This window comes from Nicotiana tabacum, chromosome 9 (genome assembly GCF_000715075.1).
Source record: "Nicotiana tabacum cultivar K326 chromosome 9, ASM71507v2, whole genome shotgun sequence".
NCBI lineage: Eukaryota > Viridiplantae > Streptophyta > Magnoliopsida > Solanales > Solanaceae > Nicotiana > Nicotiana tabacum.
The window spans coordinates 122,087,725-122,097,096 of NC_134088.1; the positions used below are offsets into that span (position 1 = coordinate 122,087,725).

Below are 9,372 nucleotides of genomic sequence, written 5' to 3' on the forward strand. Positions count from 1 at the left end.
TGGATGACAGAATAGAAAATCCAAACAATAGAAACAATGCAAATGGCCCGAACAATCAAGGTGTGGTGCCTTTTGTGCCAGAAGCAGCATTGTATGATTGGGCACAACCCACCACCAAAAATCTGGCAACCACAATTGCAGTCCCTCAGATACAAGCGGAATCATTTCAAATCACAAACAACATACTAAATTTGTTGCAGGACAAGGGACTGTTCTCAGGGTCTTACATTGAAGAACCACAACAGCATCTGAAAAATTTCCTGTCGATATGTGTCACGCAAAGGCAACCTAATGTGACACCGAAAGCAATAAAGTTGTTATTGTTTCCATTCTCGGTGACGGGAGAGGCTCAGACTTGGCTTAATTCACTCCCCATAAACTCCATCACTACTTGGGAGGAATTAGTAAAGCAATTTTTGAACAAGTTCTACCCACCCAATAAGACTGCCAAACAAATTGATGAGATATTGAGCTTCAGGCAGAAACCAACAGAAATACTACAAGAAACATGGGAGAGGTTCAAGGGTATGTTGGTAAAGTTTCCACATCATGGCATTCCAGATCAGATGTTGGGGCAGAGGTTTTACATGGGATTGGCAGACAACTTAAAGGCCAATGTTGATGCTTCAGCAGGTGGAGAATTATTTAGCAAATCATTCAGAGAATGCAAGATCCTACTTGATAAAATGGCTCAAAACTCAGGATGGATGACAAGAGACTCCATGATCACGCATATCGTTCACTCAGTGGCTTTGGACCCAAACAACTCCATAGCCGAAAATATGGCCACTCTGATGATGCAAATGAGTATCCTCACCAAAAAGATCGATGAATCAGGCCAGAAGCAGCAGGTACACATAGTTGATGCAACTAATGGGGGCTTATGTACACCATGCATTAACCAACCATATGTATGCTCTTGGAGTGCGGAAACTGACAACCAACATTATCAGGAAGATATGAACTATGTGGCCAACTATGGAGGACAGAGGCAAGGTGGTCAGAATTGGGGGCAACAGAATAAACAATATAGACCAGTACAACAGCAATACAATAATAGGAGCAATCCTAGAGCTATGCGACCACAGGTTCAAGTTGTGCCATAACAAAGGCAATAGGGATAAAACCAGCAAAATCAGCAACTAGTTTATCAACAGCCTCAACAACAACAACAAATAGTGAGACAAGATCATGGGTTATCGAAAATTAAAGGAATGTTGCAACAACTGATTGGGTCCAATGGAAAAATGCAAGAGAGAGTGGACGCACACGAATCAATGATAAAAGGCATTGAGATTCAATTAGGACAGATATCAATGGCTCTGAATAATTGCCCCCAAGGGACGTTACCTGCAGACACACAAGTCAATCTAAAAGCGTAGGGCCTGAAACAACTTATGGCACTGCGTCTAAGAAATGGTAGAGACCTAGATCTAGAGCAAGAAATTGCTCGCGAAAGCCGACGAACTGAAACCCTTGTGCCAGTACCCATTCTGGTAGATGATTCAACAAGGTAAACTGAGGTGCCGATACAACATTCATAAGAGAGCAGAAGCAAACAAAAAGAGGTTGCGAAGGAGACTGAGGTAGCACAAGAAATGACAGAAGAAGTACTGCTTGAGCATGATAAAACTCAAATCACAGGAAGGAAGAGACCTCCAGCACCATTCCCACAGAGATTAGCCAAATATCAGAAGGATGAGAAGTATAAGAAATTCATGGAGATGTTGAAAAACATCCAGGTGAACATTCCAGTGATTGACGCCTTGAGGGAGATGCCTGGGTATGCCAAAATGATGAAGGATTTAATGTCTCGCAAGTTCGACTTTCAAGACTTGTCCATTGTTACACTAACCCAGACATGTAGTGTTGTCGTGACGAGACCCATAGCTGAGAAGTTGTCAGACCCAGGGAGTTTCACAATCCCATGCATAATCGGCAGCTATGCTTTTGCTAAAGCATTGTGTGATTTGGTGGAATATATAAACTTGATGCCCCTGGCTATCTACAAAAGGTTAGGCATTGGAAGAGAAAAACCCACATCCATGTTACTACAGCTAGCCGATCAGACAGTGAAGAGGCCATCAGGTATCTTTGATGATGTACTAGTGCAGGTTGGAAAGTTTGTGTTTCCAGTAGATTTTGTCATTCTGGACTGCAGGGTTGACGAGGAGATTCCCATAACTTTGAGAAGACCATTCTTGTTGTCACGACCCAAATTATCCCTCTGTAAGGTGTCGTGATGGCACCTAGTCTTTACGACTAGGTAAGCCTAATATTGCAAAAAATATAAATAAAACACAACATTTTAAAGATAAAAAACATATTATAAATAGCCAAGAGTAGCACCACTCGGCATATACAAAATAGTTTCCCAAGACCCGGAATATCACTAAGTCACAAGCTGCTATAATCTATGTAGCTCTATACAAAAGTCTGAAGATAATAAAGAAAGTCTCTAGGCGAGGAAGTAGAAAGGGACTCTGAATATCTGCGGACGCAAGCAGAAGTACCTTGGAGTCTCCTAGAATCAGCAGCACGCACTAACCCCAAGGCTGATAGCTCGTACCTGGATCTGCACACAAAAACATGTGCAGGAAGGGCATGAGTACACCATAATGGTACCTAGTAAGTGCCAAGCCTAACCTCGGTCGAGTAGTGACGAGGTCAGGTCAAGGCCCTATCGGAGTAAATATAATAAATTAAACAGTAAAAGATATAAGTAAAATTTACGGTAATATAGTTAAAGAAATTCTCGAAAATTTAACAGTTAAGGGAGCCCTCGGCTCAAAACGAGGTAAACACAGTGGGAAAATCTCCCGGGATACCGTCCCGTAGTTTCGAATGAATATGCAGTACAGGGGGATCTCCCGCAATACGTCCGTAGTCCCAAAGTAAATATGCAGTGCTGGGGGATCTCCCGGAATACGTCTGTAGTCCCAAAGTAAATATGCAGTGCTGGGGGATCTCCCAGAATACGTCCGTAGTCCCAAAGTAAATATGCAGTGCTGGGGGATCTCCCGAAATACGTCTGTAGTCCCAAAGTAAATATGCAAGACAGGGGGATCTCCCGTAATACGTCCGTAGTCCCAATTTAAATATGCAACGCAAGATGAAATGGCATGTATGGCATCGAGTTATACAGTTTATACTGAACACAGATAAGAAAAATAGGGATTTAACTAAGCATGGCGTACAAAATGTCAAATAGGCAGTTAAAACACGTAAGCATGCCTTTCTAGTCTAAACTAAACAATTAAACATATTAGTACAATTTAATAAGAGAGACAATTTATGATTTAAAAAGGATAAATAGGATTTTTGCAATAACAGCCCATGTACGTACTCGTCACCTCACGTACACAGTGCCCACACACCAAATAATATCAAGATATCCTAAGGGGAAAAGTCTCCAACACAGGGTTAGGCAAGCCACTTACCTCGAACCGCTCAAATCAACCTGATATCATATTTTTGCCACGAGTATCCGACTCCAAATGTCCTGAATCTATTCAAAACAGTACAATACCATCAATACGCGCTAATGGAATGAATCACACAAGAAAAGCTACAAAAATTAGGCCAAAATCCGAAATTGGCTCAAACCCGCCCCCCGGGCCCACGTCTCGAAACCCGAAAAAATTTACGAAATTAGAAAGGTCATTCACTCACGAGTCCATATCAAATTTACTAAAATCTGACACCAAATGGTCCTCCAATTCACAATTTAAACTTCTAAATCCCTAGCCTCTAACTTCCAATTTCCACCTTAAATACATATTAACTAGGTGGGAAAATACATGGCAAGGCAAGATTATTGATAAAAAATAAGCACAAGGAACTTACCTCAGGAAATGCCTCAAAAATGCTCTCAAAAATCGCCCTAACCCGAGTTTGCAAAGCCAAAAATGATAAAAAAAAAATGCGAAACCCTTCGGTTTTAATCACTACCCAAGTATTTCTGCACCTGCGGAACCTGGGCTCGCACCTACGGGTGCTCTTGTGCGGAAAACGTGCACATCTGCAAAACTCACTTTCCCCCTCTGCCTTCGCACCTGCGATGAAAGGGCCGCACCTATGCGCTCGCGCCTGCGGACATCCCTTCCGCTTCTGCGCATCTTGCGCATTTGCGGGCATCACAAATGCAGAACTTCCTTGCACCTGTGACCCCAGGCCAACTCTCGACTTTCTCGCTTCTGCGAGGCCACACCTGCGGACTCCTCACCGCAGGTGCGAAAACACCAGAACTAGCAAAAATAAAAAATTTCTCTAAGTCCAAGCTTTCACCCGTTAAGCATCTGAAACACACACGAGGCCCCCAGGACCTCAACCAAACATGCCAACCAATCCTAAAACACCATACGAACTTATTTGAGCCTTCAAACCACATCGAACAATACCAAAATCATTAATTAAGCACGGATTCAAGCCTAAGAATTTAAAATCTTCCAAATTCTACAACCGATGTTGAACCACATCAAATCTAGTCCGAATGACCTCAAATTTTACACACAGGTCACAAATGATACTACGAACCTACAGCCACTTTCAGAATTCCATTCTGAGCTCGATATCAAAATTTTCACTAGCGTCTGAAATCGCTGAAAAACTAACTTTTGCAAATTCAAGCCTAAATCTACTACAGACCTCCAAAAGACATTCTGGATGCGCTCCTAACCCCAAAATCACTCAACGGAGCTAATGGAGTTGACGGAATTTCATTCCGGATCCGTCTTCACACAGTTCTGACTACGGTCCAAACTCTAAGGCTTAAACTCACAACTAGGGACTAAGTGTCCCAAAACTCTCAGAATCTCATAACCAATCACTCCGGCAAGTCCCAAAAGTAGAAACAAATATGGGGAAAGTAGATATTAGGGGATCAGGGCTCTAAATCTCAAAACGACCGGCCGGGTCATTACACTTTTTCACTAGGAGAGCTATAATTGATTGTGAAACTGGAGAGCTAAAAATGATACCGAACTATGAAGAAATAACATTCAATGTGCAGAAGTCTATGTGGCGACCAAGTGAATTTGCTAACTGCTCTCTAATAAAGGTTGTGGACATAATTTTGGATGATGAAGATGAGACTCTGAATGCTAAAGACCCTCTAGAAGCCTATCTCATGAACATAGAAGAAGTAAATGGAGAGGACTTGGCGGAGTGGGTGCTGGCTCTTGAAGGACAAGGGTTCTGGAAAAGAGAGCTCGAATTTGAGTCTTTGCACTTAGAAGAAAGAAAGACTCCTCCAGCTAAGCCATCGATCGAAGAGCCACCGAAGTTGGAACTGAAACGGCTACCATCTCACCTCAGTTATGCTTTCTTAGAACCTAACTCAACTTTACCTGGTATTATCTCATCGGGTTTGCTAGATGTGCAGGCAGAACAACTTTTGCAGGTACTAATAGAGTGCAAAACTGCAATTGGTTGGACCATTGTAGACATTAAGGGTATCAGCTCGGCCTTTTGTATGCATAAGATGTTACTGGAAGATGGCCACAAGCCTTCCAGAGAACATCTAGGAAGGCAAAACCCCAACATGAAAGAAGTTGTAAAAAAGGAGGTGATAACGTGGTTAGATGCGGGGATCATTTTCCCCATATCCGACAGCAACTGGATTAGCCCAATTCAATATGTGCTAAAGAAAGGTGGAATGACTGTAGTACAAAATGAGAACAACGAGCTGATATCAACAAGAACAGTCACGGGATGGCAAATTTATATGGACTACAGAAGATTTAATAAGGCCACCCGAAAAGACCATTTTCCCTTGTCGTTCATTGATCAGATGTTAGATAGGTTGGCTGGGAAGTCCTGCTACTTCTTTCTGGATGGATACTTGGGGTATAATCAGATCTCTATTGCCCCGGAAGATAGAGAGAAAACATCATTCACCTGTCCATATAGCGTTTACGCTTTCCGGAGAATGCCGTTCGGCCTATGCAATGCACCCACCACATTTCAAAGGTGCATGATGGCCATCTTCACATATATGGTAGAAGACATAATGGAGGTCTTCATGGATGATTTCTCAGTGGTGGGAGACTCATTCGATGATTGCCTAAAGAATTTGAAAGGAGTGCTGAAAAGATGTGTGGAGACTAATCTGGTGCTCAACTGGGAAAAATGCCATTTCATGGTACATGAAAGTATAGTCTTGGGGCACTTAGTGTTAGGTAAGGGCATTGAGGTTGATCGTGCAAAGGTTGATGTAATAGAAAAGCTACCACCACCCACTTCCGCCAAAGAAATAAGAAGATTCCTTGGCCACGCCGGTTTCTACAGACGGTTTTATAAAAGCTTTCTCCAAAATTGCTAACCCCTTGTGTAAACTGCTTGAAAAAGATCACCCTTTTGTGTTTTTTGATGACTGTAGGGTAGCGTTTGAGGAGTTAAAGAAGAAACTGGTGACTGCACCAATCATAGTGGCCCCCGACTAGGGGAAACTTTTCGAGCTGATGTGTGATGCAAGCGACTATGCTGTGGGAGCATTTCTTGGGCAAAGAAAAGATAAAGTTATGCATCCGATATACTACGCAAGTAGAACCTTGAGCGGCGCCCAACTGAATTACACAGTGACAGAGAAAGAGATGCTAGCTGTGGTGTTCGCATTTGATAAATTCAGGTCATACCTGATAGGCTCAAAAGTAATTATTTATACTGACCATGCTGCCCTCGGGTACCTAATTGAGAAAAAGGAGTCAAAGACGTGCCTAATTCGATGGGTGCTACTGCTACAAGAGTTCGACTTGGAAATTCCGGACCGAAAGGGAACAGGAAACTAAGTTGCTGATCATTTGTCCAGGCTTGAAGGAGCGGAAAAGAAGGTTGAGGTGGAGGATATCATGGAGACTTTCCTAGATGAATAACTTTTAGCCACGAGCCTTGAGGCTACACCATGATATGCAGATATTGCAAATTACCTGGCAAGCGGTATTGTTCCCTATGACTTGTCTTCTGTGCAAAAGAAAAAGTTTTTTCGTGATTGTCGCATGTATTTCTAGGATGAACCATATTTGTTTAGGATTTGTCTTGATAACATGATCCGAAGATGCATTCTCGAGATAGAACAATCTTCTGCTTTGTAGGCATGTCATGTTTCACCGTATGAAGGACATTTTGGAGGTGTAAGGACAGTTGCTAAAATGTTGAAGTCAGGTTTTTATTGGCCGACGCTGTTTAATGATGCACACTTCTGGGTGAAAAGTTGTTATGAGTGCCAACGGACGGGGAATATTTCTCGTCGACATGAGATATCCATGAACCCAATTAAAAAGGTATAAGTATTCGATGTATGGGGAATCAGCTTTATAGGACCATTTGTCAGCTCATATAATAACAAGTACATACTTGTAGTGGTGGACTATGTCTTGACATGGGTAGAAGTTGTGGTACTTCCAACGAATGATGCAAAGGTAGTTATTGATTTCCTGAGAAAGAACATCTTCACCCGATTTGGCACTCCAAGAGCTATCATCAGTGATCAGGGCACCCACTTCTACAACCGAGCCTTTGCAAAGTTGTTGGAGAAATATGTAAAGTCTCTACTCCGTATCACCCACAAACAAGTGGAAAAGTCGAGGTATCAAACAGAGAAATCAAGAGTGTTTTGACCAAAACTGTAAATGCTACTCGGACCGATTGGGCGAGAAAATTGGATGATGCACTATGGGCTTACCGCACTGCATTCAAAACTCTGATTGGTATGTCATCGTATAAATTGGTGTTTGGAAAGGCATGTCATTTGCCGATAAAGTTAGAGCATAAAGCCTTCTGGGCGTTATGACAATTAAATCTGGACTTGGAGGCCGCTGGAACTAGTAGAGTCACAGAGCTGCATGAACTTGATGAGTTCCGTTATCATGCTTTTGAGAGTACAAGGTTATATAAGGAAAGAATGAAACCGGTGCACGACAAAAACATTCTTGAGCAAAATTTTAAGCCGGGAGACGGGTATTATTATTCAATTCGAGATTGAGGTTGTTTCCGGGCAAATTGAAGTCAAGATGGTCAGGACCATTTTGTGTGCTAGAGATTCATCCCATCGAAGCCGTAGATATTGCTTCAGAAGATGGTTCTCGTAAGTTCAGAGTCAATGGTCACAGGTTAAAACATTATTTGGGCATCGATGAGATGAAAGTAGTATCGGTGACTCATTTTCTAGAGCCAACAATGTTGAACGAGCCTTAAGTTGATTGCCTACGTCGTACCGCGACGTTAAATCAGGGGCTCATTGGGAGGCAACCCAATTCGTAGTTGATTTTTAGAGTAATTAGAATTTATCTTTTCGTTTGTAGGAACTAACATGTTTGAAGGCAATTTCGGCAGATCGTGCACTGGACCTCGCGTCGCCAGGTCCCCAGCGAGCTTGGCCAGGCGAAAAACCTCGCGTCGCCATCATTATTTCTCGCGTGGGAATGGGTTACAGTGAGGTGCAACGCGTGTACTATCTCGCGGCACGCGCCCCACAGCTCGCGTTGGAGCTCGCTTCGCACGGGGTATAGCGCGCCATTAGCCTCGCATCGCCAGGTAAGTATTTTTTCCGATTTTCTTTTAATCCTTTTGTTTTGTTACTTTTAAAACCCCTCCCTTAAAACATAAACTAAACGCCTCAAACATCACTCATAACAATCTCACACACTCACGCCTCAAGAACCCTCCCTCACATACCCTTTGAAGACAAGCATTCTCTGCTCTTTCCTTCACCTGCAACAGCAATTCAAGGGCAATTCCTCCTCTTAAACATCTAAGGTATGATTTCTACATCCATTCTTTGGCAATTTCGAATTGGGTGAATCCTTGTCATTGGATACAAATTTTGGAGTTGTTCTTCATTGTAACAATGTGTTTGTGTGTACCAACCCCATGAACCCCATCGGAATGGTGTTGTTATTGTGTGAACAAGTGGTAGCATGGAACTCCCAATCCGATTTGGGAGGGTGAGGCAATTCCTCATCCCTACAAGCACTCCCATGGCACTAGTGCATGCTAAGTATTTGTCATAATGCCTCAAAGGAATTCTTTGTCCCCATTGGAGCCCGAGTGTCACTCCCCAAACCTGGGGAGGCGTGGCTGGCACTCGGTGCCGAGCTGGCCTGAGCGAACCACTATGTAACTCATGATCATTCGACCAAAACTAGAACATACATAGGTCGAGTTGGCTAAACTCATTCCTTTTGTAACTATCATGGGCCAACATGGCCACAACTCATAATGTACAAGTGTAAGTGGGCAACACTGTATCATTGAACAATTTTTCTTAAAACATGAATACATATGGGCCGTCAAGGCCTCTGACATACTGTACAAAATGAACCTCTGTCTACAAAGCCTCTAAGATTATTTGACATCAAATGGGATAGGGTACTG

General features: G+C 42.7%; 1 non-coding gene across 1 annotated transcript; it reads right to left on the bottom strand.

Moving 5' to 3' along the window:
• Nucleotides 1-449: 449 nt before the first annotated feature.
• On the bottom strand, nucleotides 450-556 carry LOC142164403 (small nucleolar RNA R71). Its single transcript, XR_012695174.1, has one exon. It is a non-coding gene; the product is annotated as a small nucleolar RNA R71 (small nucleolar RNA).
• Between the last annotated feature and the right edge of the window lie 8,816 nt (nucleotides 557-9,372).